At 36.8% G+C, this 27,568-nt stretch overlaps 1 pseudogene; it reads right to left on the reverse strand.

Moving 5' to 3' along the window:
- Positions 1-15,650: 15,650 nt before the first annotated feature.
- LOC143636789 (AT-hook motif nuclear-localized protein 24 pseudogene) lies at positions 15,651-16,539 on the reverse strand (annotated as a pseudogene).
- Between the last annotated feature and the right edge of the window lie 11,029 nt (positions 16,540-27,568).

Raw genomic sequence — 27,568 nt, forward strand, 5'->3', positions numbered from 1 at the left:
GGACATTATGGGTGGTGAGGTTGTTGGCAAAGGTAGGGTGATGGCTTGGGTAAGGATTGGTGAAGTTATAGTGGTGGGTGGTGTTGGTTGTGTTATAGATGGTGTGAAGGTTTGGGTTGGGGAAGTAATGACGGTTTTGCTCCATAAGCTTGTTGTTTGTATTGGTGAGTTGAAAATTGATGAGGTGAATATGGATGAGGTTGGTTGGGTGGGTGGTGTTGAGACTTGAGAAGGTTTGGGTTGGGTTTGTTGTTGTGGTGGTGAGTGTGGTAAGGATGGTATTTGGGGTAGGAATGTTGAAATGGGTTGGTCTATTGGTAAAGGTTCAGGTGAGGATTCTGGTGAGTCATGGAGTAGGGTCTTGGTTTTCTTGGCTTTGGTTTTCTTTCTGGTTTTGGTGTCTTGTAGGCAGGGATTTGTATCTTGGTTACGTCTAGTGTCTTGAGGGCTTGGGCCAGGGCTTCTTTGGTGATTTTTGGTTGGTCGGATGGTTTGTCTTGTGAGGGAGTCTCGACAAGAAACTTGGTTGACTTCTGGGAGTTCCCAAGTTTCCTCAAGCGCTTCAGGGGCGGCTGGTCTTCTTTTTCCTCCTCAAGTTCTATAAGTTTGCCTTTTTCAGCCTCTTTACTCTTTAAGTCGTGCTTGCCCTTTGTTCGATCCTCGGCCGGCTCATCACTGGAATCTTGTTAACCTTCAACTTCGGGTTCATCATCATCTTCACCCTCAGCAGACGCCTCGTCCCCAGCAGGCTCTATCTCCTCAAATAAACCAAACTTAGGACCCGGCCTTGGTCCCACATACTGATGACCCCTTCCCTTAATGCTTAGCAACACGCCGAAAACCGAAGTTTTAATCTCATTTACATGGTACGGCTCGGGAAGTGACTTCTTGTCCTTGGCCTATTTGGACCCCGGTTGTGGAACATCCAGAATCAAATCATCCAAAAGCAGCTGCACGAATCTTGGGTACATAAGCCATGTAGCACCACTCTTGATGTTTCCCAACATGCACAAGAATATCCTTCGAGAGTAGTTGAACTTCTCTCGAGTCGTCAAAGCAGACATAATACGAACCCAGTCTATACTCATACTATCGAATCCTCCACGAGTATCCACAAAGCAATGAGTGACAATGTGGAATAAAAACCTCCAGTATGGTGGAAGATGCCTTTTCTCGAGGCTCCTCCATTCAGTGTCGTATCCCATCTGTTCAACAAAACCAGCCAGCTTCTTCCTATTTCCCTTCTCATATGTGTAATCTGGCTGGTCAGCAATCTTCAACAGCCGTCTAATGTCTGCTTCTGAAATAGTCAACTCCTTTCTGGCAACAGTTGTTGTAAAAGATAGAGAGTCATCAGCAACCTTGGCAAACGCCCAGAAGTCCAAGACCCATTTATAAGGGTTGACGGTGATAGCATAGGCAAGGGGTGATTGCTTGAGCCCCTTGACCATGGAGATAAATACTTTGTCTGCCTTAGCCTTTGGCAACCCGAGATCACAAAAATTATTATGACCCTGAAAGTTAAACCAAGAGATCATGAGAATCATCATTAAGTTAAAACATAAACAAGATAATTTAAGTATAAATATATTAAGTATCTACATATTAAGTTAATTATCTTTACATGAATGATTGATTTTATATAATTTTTGTTTAAATAAGTTAATAAGTTAGTTAATAAGTTCCTAAGACCAATAGGTACTATGATTAAGTTCCATAACAGTTTATAATACCAAACAGTCCAGTAGCCAAAGTCAGAAAAAAATTTCTAAGTATAACTTTTTCGCTTCTCATGACCTTGAGAAGAGAAACAGAGATCATTTCACTTTGCATGACCATGAGAAGCGAAACAGAAAGAAATCATTTCGCTTCGCATCATCATGAGAAGCGAAACAGAAAGAAATCATTTCGCTTCGAATCATCATGAGAAGCGAAACAGAAAGAAATCATTTCGCTTCGCATGACCATGAGAAGCGAAACAGAAATCATTTCGCTTCGCATGACCATGAGAAGCGAAATCTCCTTCCAAGCGAAAAAGTTCCTTGGCTAATATTTTGATTCCTTTTTCCTTTCTTGTGTATCGCCCAGATCTGAATTGGGTTTCTGGAAAGTTTGAAAGCAAGCCCCTTTGATTTACTTGGTCAATTTAACCTTTGAACACAACAGTTACCCCTAAATCTACAAACTTTACAAATTAAAACTACAACTAATTAACAATGATGATAAACAAGATCTAGTCCAAATAACGGTTCATAATCCAAATATCAACACCATATATGAAGATCTGTTCTAGATCAAGTCGACGGTTCACATGAACCACCGCCTCAATCTTTGTGAACCCAGAAGCATAAAGATGAATGGATTGATGGTGTTCTGATGTTATACCGAGGGTGGATAATCTGGATTCAACGGCATAGTGGAGAATAATGAGGAGGATCGATGAAGAATTTGAAGAAAATTTAGGGTTTGAAAGTTTGAAGATGAGAGAGAAGAGAGAGTAAAAGATGAAAGTGTTTGGTGAATAGTGAAAGATATTTTAGGTTTCCCTTATATATAGGGTCAGCCTATCTCGCGATAAGGTCAAAACATCGCGAGTATTCACCGAAAATACACTCTCAGTCCTCGGTCTTTAAAATAATTTGCATTTTCAAACCCAAAAAACATTTACCCACCGAATCCACACACTTGATTATTTATAAGGTTTTTCTTTTGTCGGTCCGTTACTTGTTAAACTTCGTACGATCGATCTCTTTTGTTAAAACAAAACACAATAAAAGTAGACATTAAAATAAAGGCAAAAATAAAACTAAATTAAAATTAAAAATAAAATAAAATAAATAAATAAATGAAATAAAATAAAATTAAAAATAAAACTTAAAATATTAAACTATGCAGATACTTAATATTTTAGAAAACAAAACAAAATAAAATTAAAATAAAGAAAATTTAAAACATTTTAAAGTTAAAAACAATGATATTGAACTAATTTACATGGTTCTTTTCTTTAGTTAATTTACAAAGAACGATCACAGCATGGAATCATATTGATTTGTAAAGCCCTAGATCGCGTTCCCATTTTGAATTTATTGTGACACAAGTTCATCATTGATTGTAGATATTTTCTTCCCTTTTAACTTGACAAGTGTTTTGATGCCAAAATGATACGTTTAAAGTACAATTAGGCACGGTGCTTATGTGATCCCCATTTAATCAGACAAGTTACTGATTCCGTCATATCTCAGGCTTACTTTGTGTTAACAAATCACCTCAATTTGACTTAAACCTTTCTTAGTTGATCACAGTACTCTTATTAAGAAACTTGACTTATTGTACACTGTACACATGACACTTTGTGCTTGGCACACTTGACTCGATCTAGAAAGATTAAAATAAAGCAGAAGTTCAGGCCATAACAATCAGGTCGGATAATACCATATTATCGCGCAGAGAAAGTCCAAGGCTTGAACAAAAGAAATAAAATAAAACAAAGCAGAAGACTCAGGACCTTAACAATCAGATCTTGTATGACTACAAATGTAGAAGTCTAACGCTTGAGTCGAAAATAAATGAAGAAATAAAGCAGAAGTTAAGATTCCTAGGACTGACTCCTTTTCTTTTGTTTTTCTGACTCTTTTGTTTTCTTTTTCTTGCTTTTCTTGACTTTTTACTTGACTCTTTTCTTGGCTCAATGAAAATTAAAATTGACACTGACTTTCATAAGACTACTGTGATTAGGTAAAGAGAGGCTTGGGTATGACATGTATAGTTACATTTTTGCCTTCATGAATATGACTTCACGGAATCATGCAACCGCTTCATAATCGTATATCCACTAATACCGGCAGGAATTTAGGTTTATATCATCCGACACTTACTTGTTTGTCAAGCCTACCTACACATCTATGAATGACCATGTAGCCTTTTGTTCTACTCTTTTAATATGCTAGAATCATTACAAACCAATGTACTATCACTTTCCAGGTGGTCGGATCAATTCTTAATTGAAAATTTTAAATATACGACTCCCTCTACGAAGAAGCTCCCTCTAAGCGGGATAATACTTTTTGAATTTTTGAAAATTTTCTTTAATAGGAGTAAAATATTTTTGTTAAGTCAAATGACTCGTTTTGGTTTTTCTTGAAAGCACACTGAAAATCTTTTTGGTGAGTTAAACTTAACTCAATTTTCTCACTCTAAAATTGTGATATATTTGAAAAATATTTACAAATTTTAAAACTAAAAGATAGGGCTTACTCAAAAGAAATCATGCCCAATGACTCAATGAGAAAAAAAATCGAGCACGACCAAAAGCTTTAGTAAAGAGATTTGCAAAGTTATAGTCAGTATGGACCCTTTTATATTGACAAGCTTACGATCATAACAATCACGAATAAAGTGTATTCGGATGTCAATGTGCTTAGTCTTTGAGTGCTGGACCGGGTTTTTAACAATTGCAACGGCCGCCTCATTATCACATTTGATTGTTGATCCATAAAAATTCAAACCGTAATCCAGCAGCTGATGCTGGATCCATGTCACTTGAGAGCAGCAGCTGGATGCAACAATGTACTCGGCTTCTGCTGTGGAGGTGGACACGGTGACTTGTTTCTTGCACTGCCATGAGATCAACCGATATCCCAGGAATTGACATCCACCAGATGTAGACTTTCTGTCCAAGTTGCATCCCCCATAATCACTGTCGGTGTAAGCATGAAGTTCCAAGGGAGATTCCTTTGGATACCAAAGACCCAAACGTGGTCTACCCTTCAAGTATTTGAAAATACGCTTGACAGCCGTCATATAGGATTCTCTCGGGTTAGACTGATATCTGACACACTGACAAACAGGGAATATAATGTCCGGTCTGCTTGCAGTGAGATACATCAGGGAACCAATCATTGACCTGTAAAGGTGTTGATCGACTGGTTTTTCCGATGGATCAGGAGCTAGAACAAGTCGCGTTGCGATTGGTGTCATGAATGATGATGAGTCCTTGAAACCAAATTTCTTAACAATGTCTTGAACGTATTTTTCTTGGTGAATCAAAGTCCCGTCCTTCTTTTGCTCAACTTGTAAGCCTAGGAAGAAAGTCATCTCCCCTAAGGAACTCATCTCAAATTGCTGTTGCATAACCTCAGAGAACTCCTTGCACAGATCCTCATTCGTGGACCCGAAGATAATGTCATCGACATAAACTTGTACCAGAATCAAATCACTGTTGACCTTCTTGACAAAGAGAGTTTGATCGACGATTCCTCTCTTATAACCATTCTTCACTAAATGATCAGCCAATGTGGCATACCATGCACGAGGTGCTTGGTGAAGACCATATAGTGCTTTGTCAAGGCGGTAAACATGATCAGGATGAGTTGGATCCTCAAAACTTGGAGGTTGACTGACATAGATTTCTTCTTTTACTTTCCCGTACAAGAAGGTAGTCTTCACGTCCATTTGATACACTTTGAAGTTCATGTACAAGGCGTATGCCAGAAAGATGCGAATTGCTTCCAATCTGGCCACCGGTACATAGACTTCATCGTAATACCTTCACGTTGCCAAAATCCTTGTACAACAAGCAGGGCTTTATTTCTAATGATCACCCCCTTGTCATCCTTTCTATTTCGGAACACCCATTTCGTTCCAATTGGCCTTTTATTTTCTGGTTTCTTTACTAGCCTCCAAACATTCAGCTTCTTAAACTGTAACAGCTCTTCTTGCATGGCCTCTACCCAGGAGTTGTCTTTCAATGCGACTTTGTAATCCTTGGGTTCCACCTGTGAAATAAAACAAGCAAAAAGACATCTGTTAATGTTACCGGAAGTACTACGTGTTTGGATGCCAGCGAACGGATCTCCGATGATGTTCTCATTCGGATGTCGACGATGAATTGGTAGCTGTGGAATTTGGTCAACATGCTCGACTGGTGTGGCCTCAAGTTTGATGGTCAGGCTCTCTATGGGATGGAAGACAGTGGTTGCAGGGACAGAAAAACTTGGTTGAGTATTAGTTCCATCTTCTTGTGGCTCAACCAAATGTTCTGTAGCAATGGGACCTTCCCATAAGTTGTCATAGAATGGAATAGCAACAGCTGGAATAGAAGTTGTGTTGGAGTTATCAGAAGTTTCATTCGGACTTGGTTCAACTTGCATCAACCTCCATTTCAAGACCTTGATTGTCTTCTTCTGAGGGAGTTGTGGGGACCGATTCCACCACACTTGGTTCTGCAGGGTGTGGCTCTGCTTGTTCAACTTGAACATTTTGATTGTTGTCGGCTGACATGTATGAATCAGAATCTGAATCAGTCGTGTCTTCAACAACAGGCATTTCAGTGGTGTCGGCAGAGTGCTGCTCATCACCAACCGGGGCTTGTTGATTAGCCACGAGTTGTACATTAAGTATAGGTGCAGCAGTAGCTATGTCAACATGTCCAAGATCTTTCAAAACAGCATGCATTAGGATAGACTGATCATCATCAGGTTGAACAAGTGGAGAAACAACATGGGAAACCATTTGTGCAGTGGGTGTCAGGTACATTCCACGAAACTGCTTGAAAAATCCTTCCTAATTAAACATCCAGTCCAGACCATTGTGTGTATCAGTAGGGTTTAACTCCTGCCAATCAATGTTGAAGGACTCCAAGATCACTCTTGATTTCTTGTTGTATACACGATAAGCACTTTTATCAGCAGAATAACCAACAAAGTAGCACTCAGCCGCCTTTTTAGCAAACTTGGAGGTTGTTCCAACATTTTTTTGGAGTATGGTACAGGGACATCCAAACGTTCTGAAGAAATTTACCCTTGGCTTCGTTCCATAGAAGACTTCATACGGAGTCTTGTTCAGTCTTTTGTTTAGAAGCACACGATTCTGGGTAAAGCAACCAGCGTTGATAGCTTCACCCCAGAAAATCAATGGTAGTTTGGAATATGAGAGCATTGTTCTAGCGGCTTCCACCAAAGTACGGTTTCTTCTCTTATCCACCCCATTTTGTTCGGGAGTGTAAGGTGCGCTGAGTTGATGAATGATTCCCTTGTTGTGACAGAATTCATTCACCACCTTGTTGCAAAACTCTGTGCCGTTATCACTTCTGATACACTTCACCTTCTTATTAGTTTGATTCTCAACAAACACAATAAACCTCTGCAAAAAATGCGACGTCTCGTCCTTTTGCCCTAATAGAAATGTCCAACTGAAACGCGAAAAGTCATCGGTAATAACCAGACAATAGGCTTTTCGACCTATTTCCATTGGTTGAATTGGACCGAAAAGATCCATGTGCAACAACTGAAGAGTGGAATTGATGGAATTGACAAGCTTGGGCCTATGAGGGAGTTTGTGTTGCTTGCATTTAGAGCAAGATAAACATTGTTCAGCACAGTGAAAAGATTTTACTGGAAAACCCCTCACATGATCACCTTTAACCAACTTGTTCAAGTTCTTAAAGTTGACGTGACCCAACCGTCGATGCCATAAGGATGAATCATTCTCCGAGGCCTTGGAAATCAAGCAAGAAGCAGACCGCATGGAATAATTGCTTCTCATATCCAGAATGTAGGCATTGTTGTGCCTCGGAGTATGCATCATAATCCATTCTTCAGGGACTTTAAAACCTGGTTTCAGAATGAGACATTCATTTTCAGTAAATAGGGTTGAAAATTTCTTATCACATATTTGAGAGATGCTGAGCAGGTTGTGGTTGAGCTATTCCACCAGATTGACTTCATCGAATGTTAAAGTACCATTCGAGACCTTCCCTTTTTTCGTTATCTCTCCTCCAATATCACCGGCAAAAGAAACGTGACCACCGTTGAATGGTTTGATATCGAACAACAGCGACTCGTCTCCTGTCATGTGTCGGGTGCAGCCACTATCTAAGTAAAAAATACTGTTGACAGGCCGTCCAGGCTGTCCCTGCACACACGAAGAACTAGTTAGTAGAGGGTTTCCCAAGACACTCTTGTCTCGGGAAAGTTAAACACAAAATCAGTAAGTTTAATTTTATGATTTCTGAAAATATAATCCTTTGGTGAATCAGAATCTGAAGAGCAATCCCTCGAGGAACTTGAATTATGGTTTCCTCGGTTTTGGAAAAGTTTTCTGGATTGCCTTCGTTTTGGTTTAGGCTTAACCACAAAATCTTCTTGATTAGCCTTTGAGAAAACCTTTGAAAGTTCTTGGGCTTTTCAGCCTCAGACCCCTTTGCTAACCTCTTTCTTTCTCTTTGGGTTAGCCAAAATGGTTTCTTGGGTTTTTCGGTTCTTTTAGATCTTAAATTTGTCTCACTGGCTGAAGTGTAAGTTTGGTTAGGCATTTTATTGGTTTGAGCATTATACCTAGGAAATGTCTGACCAAACTTACTGTTGAAGTCTCTTTGTTGTTTGTGCCAGTTCTTGCAATGTCTTGCAAGATGAGATGGATTTCCACAAATGAAGCAACATTTTCTTTGGTTGCATTTATAGACATCTTGCTCATTGAGATATGTGAGATGAGGTGATGTAGTTTGGTTAACATGTTGGTGACCTCTATCTGACTGATAATTGTAAGCATTTGAATGATGAGTTGCAAAATAATTTGATTGCCTAGGTTTCTGTCGAGAGTAATAAAAGGCACTATCAAATTGATCATAATATTGAGAACTATTGTTATAATTTGTGTTTGAGAAAATGAAGTTTTCTTGGGTGACACATATTTACTTGAAGTGCTTGGTTTTTCATCAGTAGTGGGTCAAAAGTTGTTACAAAAACATTCATGCCATGAGAAGCGAAACTACTTCTTATCACTTTTGACCAACTGTTTGAACCCGTAATCCAAACTTTAACACCCTTAAACCCAAAACTTCTTAGATCTAGAGTTTGTAGACTTGATATTTTTACCAAGAACACTTTCTAAGACATATTTAAGAAGATTTTGCCCGATTCTTTTTGTATTTTTCTTGTTTTTGAGGTTTTTGTGAACTTTCTTGTAAAGAGCACTTGTTTTCTTCTTCTCAAGATCAAAACCAAGGTTGTGATCCAAAAACCCTCAACTAGCGAGCCGAAGCTCTGATACCAATTGTAGGTCCCAACGTGGGTGGATCTAACAATAGTCTTGGATCAACCGAGCTTAGTGCTAGTGGAAATCACACTAAGCCACCTAAGCGGTCTCGGATCTTGAGATGTTATTTTATATTAGTTTGAGAGAATAATAGAGAGAGCCGAGAGATAAGAGAAGAGAGTTACAAAAGTTTTCTGTTAGATTAATTTTCTTTTTAAAAACAACAACCTTTTCTTCTCATGGCATGCTTCCTATTTATAGGGAAACATGCATGAAAAGTAGAATACATCACACGCCCAATGGGCTCTACAACTTATTTCTCGTGGGCCTATTACATTCAATATTGACAACTAAAACCCGAAACATATAATTACAATACAAAAGACTAAAACAAAATGGGACTAACAATAAAGAATTACTCTATCAGAGTAATTATCATTATCTTCTTCTACACCTGAACATCATTTAAAAACCCTAAAACTTCTGAAACTTTAATCGACTGGTTAGATCATCACATGAGTTCAATTGAACGATCGCAAAACTTAAATTGAGGTGTGCCACTCATGATGCTGGTTCTAAAATCAATTTAATTTGATGATTTCGATTCTAAAATCAAACTAATTTGATGAAGATGCCGGACGATTTTGATGGAGTTTGGGAAACAATTTGATGGAAGTGATCAAATTTGATGAAGATGTCGATCGATTGTATTTAGGAAGGTGAAGAATCAATTTACTGTTATTTATAGTTATGCCATCTCCCAAATTTCAGTTTTTGTTCACTGCGCATGTTTAGTACAAGTTTTCACTTTGTATGATAACATTCCCCTATATATATATATATATATATATATATATATATATATATATATATATATATATAGGCTAAGTATAAAATGAAAACCCACTTGAGTTGTGAAAACTCTAGAAACCCATTCTCAACCACATGTTTTTAATTAATGTTTAAATCTTGTGGTCCACAATTAAAGTAAATAAAAAACATAAATATAAATATAACTTTTTCTCTCTCCTAAAAACATATATAAAAATTTGTAAAAAAATGTTAAAAAATAGCAAAACATTTGTTTTTTTTGATATTTCGATGTTTTATATTAAATATTACAACATATATTACATGTAACAAAAAAATACGATGTTACATAGGGTTTTCGCGGATTTTCACAACTCAAGTGAGTTTTCATTTTAACCTTACCCTATATATATATATATATATATATATATGATTTGGTACATTTCAGAAGCGTTTTTATTACGAGAAGTGCGAGAAATGAATTCAACCAATCACATTTTTTCTTTTATTTTTTATTTATTTAATGACAATGGTGTTATAGTAAAATGAACATTTTTTCATATTTGGTAGATCATAATGTATGAAGAAGTTACAAGTAATTATTTTTTATTTTATTTTATCATATTTAATATTGTTGTTTATCAATATTATTCTTTTTCTCGTAATTTGACATTCATACCTTTATCCAGATAGTGGTTCTTAAATTCAATAGCACCGATATATCTACACACTACATAAATGAGCATACACATAAAAAATTCAAAATACCACCTACATAGTATGTATATGAACTTACACGGTACATAAGTGAACCTACACACGATAAAAATTACACATACACCATTCGAAATACACCTACATAGTACATAGATGAGCCTACACAATAATGAACCTACATAGTACATAATGAATCTACGCACGATAAAAAATACACATACACAACTCGAAATACTAGATACATAATACATATACGAACCTACACAGTACATAAATAAACCTACACACAATAAAATATACACATACACAATTTAAAATACCATATACACAGTACATATACGAGCATACACAATACAAAATGAACTTTTTTTATTGCATTAAACTATATATAATAAATAACGGATAATGATAATAACTTGTACTTGTAAAATTTTCACATACACATTCGTGATACCACCTAAATAGTACATATATAAACTCTATACGGGAGAAAATAATTTTTTTTTATTTTTTTACATATAATAAATAACAAATCATATTAATAGCCTATAATTTTAAAATTTTCACATACGCATTCGTGATTCCACGTACATTATACATGAATATGCATGTGTATGCAATACATAATTAAATTTGTGTAGGCATTATATAATAGTTAATGCATTTGAAGAAATATGATTGAAGATATTATAGTATTTGATAACATTAGTTTGATTAATAACATCAATCAAAAAAATAACAATTTAAATATTCATAGGTAACTTTTAATTAGTTAGTAATGATAATAAATAAATGCTATTAATTGCTTAAGTTTCATTTTGGTTGAAAAGTCTACAAAACAAATACTAAACTACCCTTTTTCATTAAAGTATTGGTAGATTAATATCTTAATAATTACAAGTCTGTCATAACTTTTCTAATCCATTGATTACACATAATCAATGGTCCAGATTGATTTCTCGCATTTCTCGCTGTAACTTGACTTCTTGCAAGACGTTAGAAACCAAACTACAAACAGAGAACGTTAGAAACCAAACTACAAACAGAAAATTACAAGGAAAAATTACAACAATCCTTTTTAAACAGATTTTTAAAAAAAGAGATTTTTTTATCTAAAGAAATCGTAACGTGTATGTCATCGACCGTTTTTGAAATGCTAGCCCAAATGCCTTGAAAGATGACTACATTACTTATCTTCCAAATACAGCAATGATTTTTCGTCATCCACCGGTTGAACTTATGTATATTAAGATATTAAACCTTTGGAGCATATATTAAAACTTTGGACCGTTTGATAGTAAAATACTAACTTCTAGGTACTCGTGCAATACCACAATACAGTTGTCCCTCGTGCAGTCCATACCCACTAAAACCTACATGTGTGTGCGTACCCTATAAAACTATATATTATGAATATATCGAGGTACATTAAATTAATTATGCATGAAAATGGGTACATTAAATTAATTATGCATGAAAATTTGAATTTCATACAAAAAGTGATTAATATATATAACTAGACTAAGATGCTACCTAGCATAACATAGTTGAAGAGATTATGGCAAATACTTTCTTATAATATTTTCTCAGACAACGGCTTTGTATACTGCTATACTTAATTTAATCTTATATCTATCTCCTTAATGGTTTTGAAGTAATAATACAAGACAAAATTACAGAAATTGTCTTTTATATTTCATTCAAATTTCACTCGCTGTTCCTGATCTTCAAAATTAATCTTTTTTGTCCTTTATGTTTCAAAATCCTTCAGTGTTTGTCCTTTTAACCTAACCTGGTTAGATTTTTACATTAAATTAACTCATGCCTTGCAAATGAGGACAAAATAGTTATATTATTCATTTATTAAAAAAACATTTTATCTTTAAAACCTAGACCCATCTTCTTCATAATACCCCACCTGCAACCAAACACCAGAGCCGACCCGTCTCGCCGGTGACCATCTCGATGTCTCACTCATCAGCAACCAAACAACATCGCCGATTACAACCAAACTCCAGTGCGACTCCATACCGTTTCAAACAAAGAACCACCCAATTGATTTTCTTCCGAGGCTTCTGCAAATTCCGGCGACCACCACAACCACTTCATTTGCAAATCAATTAAAAGGAACTCGCCATTATAACCCACTTCGTTTCCATCTCCGGAAAACCGGCTAACGCTACTGCCGCCACCAGACTTGAATATCGCTGCCGTCTAAGTCTTGTAGATTTTGACGGAGAAGGAGGCATGATTTACCGACGGAGGAGTCTCCACAGCCACCTCACAAAACGTACAGCGAATCGGAGAAGGAGGCATGATTTACCGACTGAGAGTCTCCGATGAGCAGGATTTTGAAAAGATAATCGCTGCAGGCAATTAAAGTATAAAAAAAGGAGATTAGATTATTTTATAGTGAAATTGTATTGTAGGGAGAAATGAAATGGAAACTGACTATTCGTTGCCCATTGTTGTTGTTGTTGTCGGTGGATGATTAATTAGAATGAGGTTTTGTGATTGTTGTTTTCACGTCGTCAAAGAAAATGATGGATGAGTCAAAGAGACACCCTTTTCTATCCATTTTCACATTATTAAAATTATGTTATATTATGGAGTGTATAATTGGAATCGGAGATGATAACATTCGGAGAAGACAGCGGGAGTGCAGGTTTGTGGATCGGAATCAGAGTCAGACATGGTGGTTTCCGGTGAGAGTGGAGGTAGAGGTGGTTCTCTTTGTCAAAGAAGACGGCTGCGGTGGTGGTTTCAGGTTGTGACGGTGGTTGTACGATTTTGGATATGAAGACGGGGAGTTTGGTGGGTGTGATGCTGAACGATAGTGAAGATGTGGTGGTGATAGGTGGGGCCTGGTGGTGGTAGCAGATGGGAACGGTGGCTGTGGTGGCTGCCGGAGATTGGTAGTGGAGAAGGAGGAGGAGGAAGAGGAGGAGAGAGAGAAAAAATTAATTAAATATATATTTTTAGTTTTTTTATTGTTTTTATTTATTTATTAAAATATTATTTTAATTTAATATATAAAATTATCAATTTGCACTTATCTGCAAGACACATGACCTGACTTAATGAGAAAATCTAACCGGGTTAGGCAAAAAGGTCAAACGCTGGAGGATTTTGAAACGTAAAGGACAAAAAAGATCAATTTTGAAAATTAGAGACAACGAGTGAAATTTGGGTGAAAGATAAAAGAATAATTTCTGTAATTATGTCTTAATATAACTTATTGGTCAGATCTTAACTTATTAATTAGAAATTAAAAAATGCTCACTGGATGTTAAGAAAATAATTTTGACTAATATCTATAAATCCGACTCAATTGTCATCCATTTGAAAACCTTTCACTGCAAAACAAAAGCAGAAAGCTTTCAGCGATATTCTAATCGTTAACAATTGGAAAACGTGAGCTGGTAATGCTTGTACCGTTGTTTACCGATGAGGCGATGACCGATTACCGTATGCATTTTGTAAATGCTTTTGTTCATAAATTCAAGAACTGGAAAAATGTTTTGTTCACAATTTCTTCTCTCTTCTACAAAACCTAAGAACATATGCATACTCTTCTAACATGGAAAGGAATAATAATTATGAACATTGAAATATAAGTACTTGGCAAATAGAACTTTCTCTTTACTAATCAAAGTTTCATTTTAAGTAACATTATTGATTATTGATTATCTTTATAGTATCAAAAGGCCAGCATAAATAAATAAAAATAATATAAAGAAAAAAATATATAAATGACAAACGTAGCTGTACTTGTCCCGACATATAAGGGTCGTCACAAACATAATATGTTTGTGTTTGTGAATATTTCTTCATAACAAAGCATCTGACCGATCCCTCTTTCCAAAAATAACCTAACCAAACAAAACAGTGTAACCAATAGTGATTCAAGTACGATTTTGCTTTTAGATAGCACAACTCTTGATCCGTCGCATATGGTGTCTTATGTAAACTCAATTGCAATAAGACTAATATAAAATATTAAATCAAGGGTCTAGCTTGATATTTTTTTATTAGCACATTGCCCATGAGTTCAAGTGTATGAAATATATTATTTGAATGTGTGAAAGAAATAAATATAACTTTAAAGATTAATAACGTAAATAGTTAGAATGACATTATGGTTGTTGTCTATAAGTGTAACTATTCTCTGATTAGTGTAATTGTTATCTTATATAAAGTAACTTATGCCGAAGAGTAGAGTCTTTGATAAATGACGATTGAGACGAGATTCTGTATTTTTAAATTACAAAACACTCGGTTTCTATTTTGACTGTAGGTGTAACAGCATTCTCATCCCACTTCCTATCTTCAAACCAAAAATTATACTAAAACTCATTTTATTTTCTCTCTCAATTTCAATTAAATAATACTTTTATACCTTTTCTCATTACATTTTCTCTTTCCTTCACTCACAACCACTTTCAAAATATATTAAAAAATTGTAGGGGATGAACAGTAACTTTTCAAATATACAGAAAAAGCACTATTTTTTTAAAAATATAAAAACTTTTCAGTCACAACACCCTAAATCACTCTATAAATTATAAAAACACCCCTCACATAATATGAGGGGTTGGATGAGAATGCTCTAACTAACCCGTTATTAAAGATACATATGGCATAAATAAATAATAGAAAAGAAGCTCTTAGTTTTGTTGATTAATTATTAGAGGATGTATAATTCTTGTTTTAAGTGTTTTAAGACTACGTAAAGAAGTCAGAAGATATATATGCAACTGATGTAGAAGAGAAAGAGAGAGATTTATGAGAAAACGCTAACACAAGACGTTTTAGAGGTGTTTTTAGATGTGAGACGTCAGTCCAAGCATGCATTTACGTGAAGGCGTTTTTGAGAGTTTCCGTTGTAAATGCTATTGTAATAAAATGTAATAACATGAAGTAGGAAATATAATAACTAAGAATCAAAAATAGTAAAAGCTCTTTCATTACATCTCAATACTAAATGCATGTCATCTTAACATCAAACATAAATCAAGAAACCCTAAAACTGATAAATTAATAAGCAAAATAATTGACATAAAAAAAAAGGAGGAAAGTAAATAAGAATTGAAACATGCAGTTACAAGTTTCATGATCTTAGAATGAGGGGCGACTGCTACCATTATTACCCCAATAACCATCATTCGGTAACTGAACTGAGTTGCCTAGATTCGGTGGCATGCCTTGATGAAACAACGACGGATCTGCCGCTAACTGTTGTCCGGGTGGCGGTGTGACGGCTCCCGGAGAGCCAAGCGAGCCACCTTGAACCGGCAAATTACTTTCCTCTTCTTCAAGAGGTAGTCTTTCATAGACGGCGTTACTAAAAGACGCTGCCATAATAACCACAGGGCCCGCTGCTAGAAGTGGGCCCACCACACTACCACCCACCACCTGCCCTTGACCACCAGCTAAATAGTCAATCCTGTCGCCGCGGGAGGTGCTGGCGGTGGCAGGAAAGATCCCGACAACGACAAAATCTCAAACCTCCCATGTAATGTGACAACCACCCCTAGAGAAGCCGGTTGTCGGAGAGTAACATTCGTGACAGTACCGGTCCCACTGACGATACAAACACCGCGTTGCCTGCGGCGTGCGAACGTGTTAATGCTGTCCACCACATCACAACCATCGGAAACCTCCATAACATGTGTTCGCAGTGCGTTTGCGCTGTCCCTAGTGATTATTATCGGCGGTTTCGGTTTGTTTTTGGATCCCGCTGGACGGCCTCGGGGCCGTCTTCCCATATCTCCCTCTTTACCGTCACTGCCACCACCGCCACCGCTGTTGTTCAGCATGTCCTCTTCATTATTGTTTTCAGCTTCTCGTTCTCTTTTGTGTCCGCCGAGACCATTATTTCCGCCTTGTTCGTCTTCTGAATTTTGCTGGAACCGGTGCAAATTGAAGTTTCTTGTGTGGAAAGGTGGTGGAAGAGAGTGGCCGGAATCCATCTAGCTCCGATCAAGAAGAAGACTGGCTAAAGTGATGAAGGTGAAGGTGATTTAATTAGGGTTTTTGAACTATAGGTTCAGATGGGTTGATGTCTAAATTACTTCATATTTGAGTTTATTATAAGTTTAGGGTTTTGATGGGTGTTACTCAGTTGGAGACGTATGAGGTTAGGGTTAGTTTCAGATCGGATAGGGGAATGGCGTTAACCTGATTCTCTGCATATTTTATCTATCAATACAAATACAAATATATTATTATGACAAGACTTGAATTATTTTTCGATTTCTTTTATGAAAAAGGAATCTAACGGTTATGTAAATTAAAAATAGATGATTTTTTTTTTGTTTATTAATCGTATTTAACTTATGCATTGTATGTCTACAAGGTTTAGGAATATTGAACCTTTTTGTCATTTGAAAAATTGAATATGTTAATATTTTTTAAATGAAGTTTTTCTATAACCATATAATTGGACCTTCGCAAGGCATTGTTGCTAACTGACAGGATCTTGTAAAACACAGTTTAGATTTTGTAATTGCCTTTCTAAGACATAATGATATAAATCCAGTTAAAGTAGGATTAAAGCTAAAACCTCTATTAGATGAGAATCAGATGTTTATCACTATATTACTGTTTGAAAGTTTTTTTTTTTTTTTTAATTATAGTTGGTATTTACTATAACGAAATTTATGAATGTGAATGTAAATGGGTTAATGGTTTTTATAAATGAATTTTCTAGCGACGTCTGTACAAAAAAAATTATATACTTGGACCACGTCAGTTTTTACTCTTTCTTATTCTATTACTAAATCATCTTTCACAGCTAAGAAAACCTTCATCTTTCTTGTCCCTCTCTATCCCTTATCCCTCAGCATTTTCTCTTAAATAAATTAAGATAAATGAAAATAATAAAAGAGGGGTATCGAGATTGGAGCACTAAGGCTTTATTATAAGAAGGGAGGGTGGGGTGGGTTTTGTTGAAGTCACAGTCAAATATAAGTGTCCTTAAGTACCTTAACTAGTACGGTAAGCAAAGTGTCGAATCCATAGAAACCAGTAGTTAACGTCATGGCCGACGAAACCAAGCAAGAGCTTTAGACTCACATTATTAAAACTTCCAAATAAAAAAAACCATTAAATATAGATATATAATAATCGGTAAAGTAAACTCAAAATTATCTATTAGTTTGGTTTATGCTTCTTTGCTGTAGGTCATGAGTTCTATAGGATACTAGATGGATCTCACAACTATGTTTCGGATCAATCCATGATGATAGTTAATGGAAATCACTAGTGACACTCGGATCTCAGATCGTTTGTGTATAAAAGTGTAAGTGTAGAGCCCGGATTTGTGTTTTAGTCTTTTATATTTACTTAGACAGTAATTATTGTAACTAGGTAGCATGTCAGTTTTGTTTATTTTTTGGTTTAGGCCCGAGGCCTTTCTATGTTTGAGCACATTGCACTGTAAATGTAAGGCCAATTTAAGTGACTTGCGATATCAAAAGATGAAACCCGTTATATATTTATGGTCAAGATAATATTTAATGTCGGCGAGCAAATTCGGACACGAGACGAGAATTTCGACGCGCGTTTAGCTTCAATGGGAAGAAAGCTTCTAGAATGCTTTTAGTTTAGCTATAAATATGGACTTGTATGTTCTTATTTGTGTGTGTTTTGATGATGTAAACAACCACCCAAGGGGAGCTCACCTTGGGCGAGATCGGTTCGTTTTAATATTATGAATCTTTTATACTGGTTACGAGATCGTTCCTTTATTTTATTGTTATATTATTTATATTCGGTCGTTTGTTTCACCGCACCCGTCTCGAGCACTTATCAAGAACAAATCGTTCGTTGTCGGATCCGGTTTTGGGACCTACAATTGGTATCAGAGCGGGTCAAATAAATTCAACTTTGTTCTTGATATTCGGGTTCTATTTCCGTTATTACCCGAACCCGAGACATTAATTTCGTTGAAGTTTTGGAAATAATGTTGATGTTTGGAAATAATTTTTGAAGATTTGAGGAAATAAAGTGCTTAAAGTTCGTCTCGGGTTCATAGATCCGGATGCGCCGCTAAGTTCAAAGATCTGAAGTTAGTATGAATGCTACGTCGATCTACGTCAACATCATCGTCTCAAATTATACAATATCACCAGTTGTGTTTGTTAGAGAGTAAAAAAAAACTTTCTTGCAATCCAGATTTGCTAGTTTTCATTTTACATAGCAACATGCATTTTGGTACCCTGAAGTTCAACAACACCATGAGTTTTGGCTTCATCACTTTCGACAACGGCGGTGAGGATCTGTTCGTTCATCAGTCTTCGATTCGGACCGACGGGGTTCGTGGTGATACGGTGATAATTGGTAGTGGCGAGTGGTGTTGAAGGATGGATGTGGCCGACGGCGGTGATGTGGGCGGTCACCGTAATCGGTTTGTTTGTAAGAAGGTCACCGGTAGTTGGTGCGGGTGGCTACGGAGGAAGCCGTGAGGGGTGGTTATAGTGGAGAAGGAGGTGTAGGCTGGTGCGGTGCGGCTTTAGTGGTCGAAATATGAGCTCCAGCGCCCGGTAACCGTGATCAGTTTTCCGACACCTGTCACAGTGATGTTGGCGGCTGGAACTTCATACATGGTTCATCTCTTTCTTTTCTTTTGTGCCCTAAATAAATATAGGAAAATGGGCTTGGGCTGGTTTTTTTTTAAAGTTGGTATGGGCTGAATTTGCTGATGGGCCAGTTGCTTATTAATGTGTTGGGCTGTTAATATAATAGGCTGCCCAAACTGATCAAGAAATAGGCCAGTCCACTTCTTTCCTATTTGGGCCGCTGAGATTAATATTTTTTTGCCACATGTTTGCAAGACGTTTTTGGGCCGAGAAATAATTTTTCATCTTGACCAAACTGAAGAAAGTCGAATGCGATCAGGTTTCGTCTTGTTTAACCATGTTCAAAGCTTGTTATTTCTAAGTCGTTCGAGAAGTTGGATCCGAAAGGTGAGCTTCGAACGAAATAATAAGTTTTGTTCATTTGATCGATGAAGCCGGTAATTCGAGATTGATTTGTGGGAATTCAAGCTCATCTCATGCCTATATACAAGCGAGAACTACTTCAACATTAAATATAGATGGGTCATACCTTGAGGGGGTGAATTGAAACGAAGAGGCTTCGATTTATCGGGTGACTTGTGAAGATGCGAGACACGGTTTGATAAAGTTTTGATATCATAAGTCAAGGGGGTGATTGTAAGGCCAATTTAAGTGACTTGCGATATCAAATGATGAAACCCGTTATATATTTATGGTCAAGATAATATTTAATGTCTGCGAGAAAATCCAGACATGAGACGAGAACTTCGACACGCGTTTAGCTTCAACGGGAAGAAAGCTTCTAGAATACTTGTAGTTTAGCTATAAATATGGACTTGTATGTTCTTATTTGTGTGTGTTTTAATGGTGTAAACAACCACCCAAGGGGAGCTCACCTTAGGTGGGATCGATTCGTTTTAATATTATGAATCTTTTATACTGGTTACAAGATCGTTCATTTATTTTATCGTTATATTATTTATGTTCGGTCGTTTGTATCACCGCACCCATCTCGAGCACTTATCAATAACAAAGCCGTTCATTGTTGGATCTGGTTTCGGGACCTACAGTAAATATTGTGAATGGAAGCATGGAAGTCTCACACTATAAATAGTAGAGACTTCACATGCAAAACAAGTTTTTTGCTAAAACATCCATCTAATCCATCCAAACCTTCTTCTCTTTCTCTCCACCTTCTTTCTCTCCTATCTTTTTCCAAATAAATCTGACAATCCAAGATCCGAGATCTAGGTTAACCATTAGTGATTTCTGCTAGCTAGTGGTCCAGATTGACTCGAGAAATTCATTGTTAGATTCGTCAAGGGACCTACAATTGGTATCAGAGCTTTCGGCTCTACTAGCTGTAGTTCTTGGGTCACAATCTTGAGTCTTGATCTTGTTTTGAGTGTTTGAGACATGTGGTTTGTGTGAAAAAGTGGGTTATAAGTTCATGAGAGAAAACTCACATCTTCTTTGTTTTTGGTTATGGAAACTTTGTGAAAACTGTGTTTTGATGTGTTGTGTTATTTGAGTTTTTGGTGTGTACTAGCAAGTTCCTTGTTGGTGAAAAGTGCATTTGGAATCTAATCCTATGTGAAAAGAAGGTTTTGGAGATTGTGGGATTTTCACTTCAATCGAGTCTCATCTTCGACTCGATTTAGATTTAAAACGAATAAAAAATCCTGATTTTTGATTTAGATTTAAAACGAATCAAGAATCCTGATTCGACTTGACTTATTTTAAATCATACCTAGTCTATTCGACTCAACTCATTTTGAGTCGAACCGAGTCCAACTTCGAGTTATTTTGAGGCAAATCCTCAATCGAGGGCTCTGAATTGAAAGGAACCGAAGCCTACTCGACTCATCTGAACTTGAAACGAATCAAGCCTACTCGATTTGTTTGCATTTGAACCGAGTTCTACTCGACACTTTTTCACTCTAGTTGAGTCATCTGGCTTTCTCACTCGACTTGATTAAAAGTTAATCGAGTCAACTGACCATTCGACTCAATTTTTTTCTAACTTGATTCAATTAGATTACACTTTTCCAATCAGCTGTCTCCTAGTATTTTGACCTTTCATTTCTTGTACAAGATGGCAAGTGACTGAGAGTTGTTGAAGAGCTGTCTTTGGTTCGAAAATGAAGCAGGAATGACTACTAAATCTCTCAAGTTTATGACCTTCGAAAGCAACTTTAATGACCTCAAATGAAGATTCAAAAACTTTATCAATTTGACAGACATTACCCTTCTGAGATCACTTGAAGTTGACCCCATATACCTACAGTAATGACTGTGAATGGACCCAATCTGAAACTTGTTGACTCACACAATGATGAAGATAGGAAGCTGATTCTTGAAGATCAAAGGGCTTTTGGTACCACTACAAAAAATTTGACTTTTAGCGGCGAGAAAAGTCGTCGCTAAGACCCCTAAAATCGCCGCTAAAAGTATTAGCGGCGACATGTCGCTGTCGCCTCTAATTGTCTGCCGCTAATGTTCCAACTGAAAGCAATAGCGGCGACTTGTCGCCGCTAAAAGTGTCACCGGAATTCGATTTTCCGGCTGTATTTGTATGTTTTAGCGACGACTTTTGTCCCCGCTATTGCTCCAAATGTCGTCGCTAATGCTCTTTTTCGCATGTTTTTTTAGTGCTTTCGGCATTCCCGGCTTTGCAGCAGCTAAAACAAATATATGAAGATTTTGTCAAAACACAAACCGCAACCAACAGATATATATAAACATTTTGTTAAGTCAAACATTGAAGAAACCGCAACCACAAACACTTTGTTTTAAGTCAAATATTTAAAACATTAAACTAACTAATCCATATCTCGTCCTCCTCGTCCGTATGAATTTTGTTTCCTTTATTTGATGCCTCTTCGAATCCATAAATTGTGAGAGTTGTGGATGTGCTATAAATCTCGGGTCTTGAAACATGAATTTGATCCTACAAAATACGGTATACACTATAAGTTAAACAAAACTACATATTATCAATACACTTAACACAAAAACAAGAATGTTAGTTCGAAAATGAAATAACTAGTTTGACATGAACAGAATCGTTACCCATTGAAGAGTTGTAGTGCTGTACATCAATGAATGAGAAAACTTGAGAAAATATCTTCTGAATAATGACTATTGGGACCTAATAAAATTATGCTAAGATGGTTAAAACAATGAACAAACAAGTAAGAGTGGTAGGGGGTGTAAACAAGCCGAGCCCGAGCTCAACTAGGCTTGACCTCAGCTCGTTTTAACTTACTAAAGCTTGAGCTCGGTTCATTTCGAGCTCTTTTTCTAAAGTTCGAGCTGCTCGTGAGTTATTTTTTTCCAGCTCGGGCTCGACTCGCTTACTATATTAATCGAATTAGATATGTTTGTCATTACTTTTATATACTTGGAGAAAAACCTTAAACGAGCCAAAACTCCGCTCGAGCTTATGAACACCCCTAACTTCGAGTACCTAATTATGGTTTGATGCAAGCCCTCATAAGTCTAAACGAGCATAGCTCAAGCCTAGTTGAGCTCGGGCTTAGTTCGTTCACAACCACAAAACTAATAAGTTGACATGGTCAGAATTTTGTTATAAGCTGACTTGGTCAGAATTTTAACGGTGTAAAAATTTGAATTTGGAACTCACATCTTTTGATATGCAATTAGCCACCATCGATACCATCGAGTTTATAGTGACAACAACCAACCTGAGTTGCCTTAGACCCAACGCACCATCCTATATATAATTAAAAACTTTGTTAATATTTTCAGTGAGGTTAAACACATATTAAAATTTACCACGTACCATGTAATTGACCTTTCTACCCTTATGCAAAGAAAAGGAGCTAATTGCAAGGTGTAAACTTTGTTGATAATTTATCAAGCTCTATAATCTGAACCCACATGAACAATGTATCATTTTATTTAGTTGCCTAGCATTTTGTGTAACAAAACCTAGGACTCATATACAAAAATTGCATCTATACTGAAAAAATAACGGTAACAGTTTTGGTTGCTTATTTTGACATATACAAAGAATAAGTAGCAGAGCCTTAGGCTTATAACAAAACCACATAAAACTATGTCATATAGAACATCAATCAGTCGCAAACACAACTCACACGCTCGTCAATTGTTTTTCTGTGTGAGAATGAAAAATTAAAATAATCAACAAAAAAGCCATCTTTTTTTTATATACAAAGATTAATCACATAGAAAAGAAACGAACAAACACAGTCAAGAAACGTAGTTACTATTACTAGTAGTTGCTTCCTGCATATTTACTTTCTGGCTAAGTAGTGTTTATATTCTTTTTTACTAAAATCAGGTTTCCGTTTTCTTAACGCTTCTGTTCGGTATTTACTCGAACCAAGACCGATTATATATCCATATATCAGGACTGAAAGAAAATACAGAAGTGTCTGGTCAGTTTGGGTTTGTGTTATTGAGGTCGGTTTTGTCGGGTTTTTCGATCCAGGCCTAAATACGCTCAACCATGTTACAAATTATCACACAAACATAAACTGACAAATTAAATACACACAAACAGACATACACAAAAAACCTAGATTACAAGTTATCACAATTCAAAGTCCCGAATTGATAAAAACCCTAGATTACAAGTTGCCCCAATTCCAATGTGATAAAAACCCCAGCTTCGAAAAATTAACATAATAGCACAAAAAATTACCAAATTTGTCAAATTGCACAAGATTAGGCGACGGTGGTGGTGCGGCGGCGAAAAATACTCCGATTTCGTGGTGGTGTGGCGGCGAAAAATACTTTGACTTTGTGGTGGTGCGGCGGTGTCGCTTGAAACCGATGGTGGTGAGGTGTTCCGGGGACGGTGGTGAGGGGTTCCAGTGGGTGCTCCAGCTGTAATTTTTGTGAGAGAGAATAAACAAAAGTGAGATTTGGTGGAGGGAAATATCCCGCCTTTCTTTCTAGGCAGAATAAAACCATGACCCTTTATCTCATCACTTATCAACGGCCAGGGTTACTTTACCTATGTGAAAACGGATCCAGCCAACATGTCGTCGCTATTAGCGGTGTCGCCGCTAGTGCTCTCTTTTCTTGTAGTGTACTTTAACAGTATTTTTGTCAAATAAGGTAACTCAAACACTAAGGGAACACACTACTGTTAAAGGTTTGTGAGATGCCCTTGTTGAGAAGATAGAAGGAAACCTTGAAATGAGGAACAACCGTAAAGCCATGTTGAAAGGAGAGTTTAACATGTTTAATCATGTGCAAGGAGAAAGCGTTGGGGATCTCATCAAAAGATTTGAGAAACTGTTGGAAAACATGAGAAGTGCAGATGTTGTTAGATGTGTCTAAAGAGAATCACAAGTTGCTAAACTCATTGCCGTACTCTTAGAACACAAACGTGATTACAATCAGACGAACAAGAATCTCAACTCCATCACAATTCAAGACTTGATCTCTACCATAAAGTCATTCGAGTTAGACGAAAGTTAAGAATAAATAATCACATGAGTTCATTGAATCAAGCCGGCATTGCAACTGGATCACGAATTACCTCTGCATTTTTTAGCCACCTAACTGTGTTCCCTGTTAGTGGAGCCAAAGCTTATCCAGCTCCATTTGCTCAAAACACTGCTTTCATATCTGCTGCGAACTTATCTGCGTCATTAAGTTCAAGCACCATTCAAGATGTGATTAACAAAGCAGTTGAATAGGCGTTAAGAGCACATGGGATCAACCCCTCTTCCAAAATATCATCCTACTCTAGCTCATCTTACTCCACCCCTCTCATCAATGAATCAAACATTGCACTTGTTCATGCTTTTCTGTCGAGTCATGAGGAACTACTACAGGGAAAGCTTTTGCCTCCGTCGTTTCAACAAAGTGACATTCCAGACATCAAAAAGTGGGATTTGAAAAAGATGGATATCAAGTACCAAATGGAAATGACAGTACATTGGGCAACAAACTTCATGAAGAAGTATGGAAAGGATACCTTCAAGGATGCCGATGTGAAGAGAATCGGGTTTAATAAAGACAAGCTCAGGTGCTACAACTGCAACGAACCTGGGCATTTTGCTAGATACTGTACAAACCCGCCCAAGCCTGCCATTGATATCCAGGTTACTGAGGTCTCTGATGGTGAAGGAAGTAAGTCCAGTAGGAAGAAGCACATGGGTCAAAACTCCAGCCAAGGGGTTCCAAGGATTTGACAAGGCAATCTTCACAAGGGAAATTCAAGCTCAAATTCAAGAGCCCTTGTCACCCAAACTGAAGCTTCTACTGAACCCAACTGGCAAGATCAATTCACAGAGCTGACAGACCCGTTGAACTTTGCTGGAATGGCATTCACCAATGGAGACCATGAGGCTTCAAGCTCTTCATTAGCAAGCCTTGCCACACCACCCAACTCTGAGGTATAATCCAATCTGTGCACACAAGCATGCTTTAACAAGGTTGAGTTTTATAGATATAACTCAAAGTTGAAAAGTCTGAACGAACAATACGTTAAAGCTGATAAGGTTTACAGCACTAAAATCAAAACTCACCATGATGATGTTGATAATTTAAAACTCAAAATATTTCAATCAGATAGAGCAGTTGAATTTTATAAAAACCAAGATGTTGAATTAAAGCTAAAGTTGAAAGCTTAGAATCTAAACTTTCTAATAAAAAAAACTTAAGTGCTGAGAAACTTTAATTAACTGCTGAGAAGTTTGAATTAGTGTTTGGTAAGTTGAATGACATTCTTGGAGCACAAAGGAGTGCTAAACAAAAGTCGGGATTAGGCTATATGATTATTCAGCCGTCCCTCCACCATTAAATGATAATTACACTAGCCTATTTCACTTTAGTTATAATACCCCTCCTGAAGAATAATGGCATATGGAATTGGTCATGTACTAAAACTTGTGACATTTGTTCCTCTAGCTTCTAAAGCAACTGCTCCAACTCATGTGTCTAATTATTCTAGTGGTGATTCGTCATATGTAGCAGGTGATCTAAAGGAAAGTGGGGGTATGAAGGAAAACATGAGTCGTGAAACGAACATGTTTTAGATCCACTTTTTTAGTCAAATGTGAATTTAAAACAATCAAGTGTTAACTCTGTTTGTAATAAGGTGTGTAAATAGATGAATGATATTGTTGCTTCATCATCAAATGTTGTATTTTGTGAAAACAATGATGTTAACGATTCTAAGAATGCTTTAAATAAATGTGATAGTTTTGTTTCTGATTCAGCCTGTGAAACTATCTTGATGAAACTATTACTGAAAAGGTTGCTGAGATGAACATGCCTAGTTGTTCATCAGTTAGTTATAAGATTGAGGATAAGAAAATTGAAGGAAGAGGTTTTGGAAATGAAAAAGAAAGTATATTTTGTAAATATATTCCACCTAAGAAAACTTCATTTTCTCAAAACACAAATTATTATAGAAATCCTCAATCATGTAACCAGTTTGATAATAACTATTACGCTCCTCAATAACCTAGACATGTTAACACCTTTTATTCAAATGCTATTGATGATTGTGGTCATAGGTCAAACATTCATTACAAACATGTTCCTTTTCATGCATCACCTTTCCCGCCGTATCACATGTTTTATAGTTCAGACGATATCTACAGAACTCAACAAAGAAAGTACTATTATGTTTGTGGGAATCCATCTCATGTTGCGAGACATTGCAAGAACTGGCACCGATAGCGAAACGAAATGAACAGTCGGTTCTGTCAGTCCCATTCTAAATTAGATACACCTACAAGAGCAAGGACTGACCGAACTGAAAGTTCAGCAAGTGAGACTGATGTGAAATCAAGAAACACAAAGAAAATAAGAAAACCCTTTTGGATAACCAAAAGGTAAAGACAAAGAGCGAAAAAGGGTTCAGAAGTTGAAAAACCAAAGAACCCAACAAAAATATTCAAGAAAGAAAATCCAACCACTAAGAAATTCGAGGATTTTGTTTTGAAAACAAAAAGGAGACGATCCCGAAAATCTTCTAAAACCAAAAACGTGCTTCTACATGTTTTTCATGGGATTGTTCTTCGGATTCTGACTCACCATATGATTTTATTTTTAAAGACAACAAAATAAAATTTGGTGACTTTTTGGTCAATCTTCCTGAGACAACTAAGTCTCGGGACCCCACTTCTAACTAGTTGCTCATTTGTGTAGGGTCAGCTAAGAAGGCCTGCCAATAGTATCTGGTACTTAGACAGTAGTTGTACCCGACATATGACATGGGACGAGTCTCTGTTGTTTTACGTTCAACTGTTTGATGATGGATATGTTTCCTTCGCTGGTGATGTGGGAGGGCAAATAACGAAACGTGGGAAGGTTTCCAACGGCACCTTGACCTTTAATGACGTGAATCTTGTGGAGCAATTGAACCACAACCTGCTTAGTGTCTCACAGATATGTGATAAGCAATACTCAACTCTCTTCACTGAACATGAGTGTCT

The sequence above is a fragment of the Bidens hawaiensis genome, unplaced genomic scaffold (assembly GCF_021521415.1).
Source record: "Bidens hawaiensis isolate Kalapana, Puna unplaced genomic scaffold, B.hawaiensis_p1.1 tig00008044_1, whole genome shotgun sequence".
Classification (NCBI taxonomy): domain Eukaryota; kingdom Viridiplantae; phylum Streptophyta; class Magnoliopsida; order Asterales; family Asteraceae; genus Bidens; species Bidens hawaiensis.